Below are 360 nucleotides of genomic sequence, written 5' to 3'. Positions count from 1 at the left end.
CAAGCAACCTCACTCCCACATGAATGGTGGCACCGTCGCTGCCTTATCAACTGAGCTTCAACAGTTCAAGAACACGTGAGCCAAGATTGGAACCGTACAGCTGCGTGGGTGACCTCCCACCCACCTGAGGGCATGTCGTTGGTCTTGTAGGTACATCGTACAGAAGAAGAAAAGAAATGAGGTTACGGGGAAATGTTTAAACTCATCTTGAGTCATATTTTGCTGAGAGTTTTTTTCTTTCACAAAGCCGACTGTGACCCATTAGAAAGCATAATAGCCTGAAGGTCCTGCTTTCAAGCGTTAAATTTGTGCTGACAGGATTATTGTCACTTGAATTTCTTCAAAGAACCAACATAGATG

Source organism: Hippocampus bargibanti, linkage group LG13, assembly GCF_051943395.1.
Source record: "Hippocampus bargibanti isolate YZ-2025 linkage group LG13, ASM5194339v1, whole genome shotgun sequence".
Taxonomy (NCBI): domain Eukaryota; kingdom Metazoa; phylum Chordata; class Actinopteri; order Syngnathiformes; family Syngnathidae; genus Hippocampus; species Hippocampus bargibanti.
This window is presented reverse-complemented; position numbering follows the sequence as displayed.